Source organism: Penaeus monodon, chromosome 21, assembly GCF_015228065.2.
Source record: "Penaeus monodon isolate SGIC_2016 chromosome 21, NSTDA_Pmon_1, whole genome shotgun sequence".
NCBI classification, from domain to species: domain Eukaryota; kingdom Metazoa; phylum Arthropoda; class Malacostraca; order Decapoda; family Penaeidae; genus Penaeus; species Penaeus monodon.
Genome location: NC_051406.1, coordinates 13,277,639 through 13,277,992, shown reverse-complemented (window position 1 = coordinate 13,277,992; position 354 = coordinate 13,277,639).

The window sequence follows — 354 nt, the reverse complement described above, 5'->3', positions numbered from 1 at the left end:
ATTTTTTTCCTTTTTTTCTTCATCTTCTTTCTTTTTTATTTTCTCTTTCTTTCGCTTCTTTTCTTTTCTATTTTTCTTCTTTTTTAGGTCGATAATCACTCGAAAAAACACCTCCACTATTTTTGCAACCACCGGCCTCCCTGTTGCTACCGTAAGTCGTGCCAGCTAAGTAATTGCAGTTGCAAACGTCAGCAACAAGAGAGACGGCAGAGGAGGCAGCCAAGCACCGGTTTTATCAGCGAGAGTTGCAACGTTATCGAGCCTGCAGCCACGCGTAAGAGGCCGGCGCTTATTGCTAGTATTTTCTCGTTTGCGGTCGCGAGGGAAGGGGGGGGGGTAAGGGGAGGGTTGTCT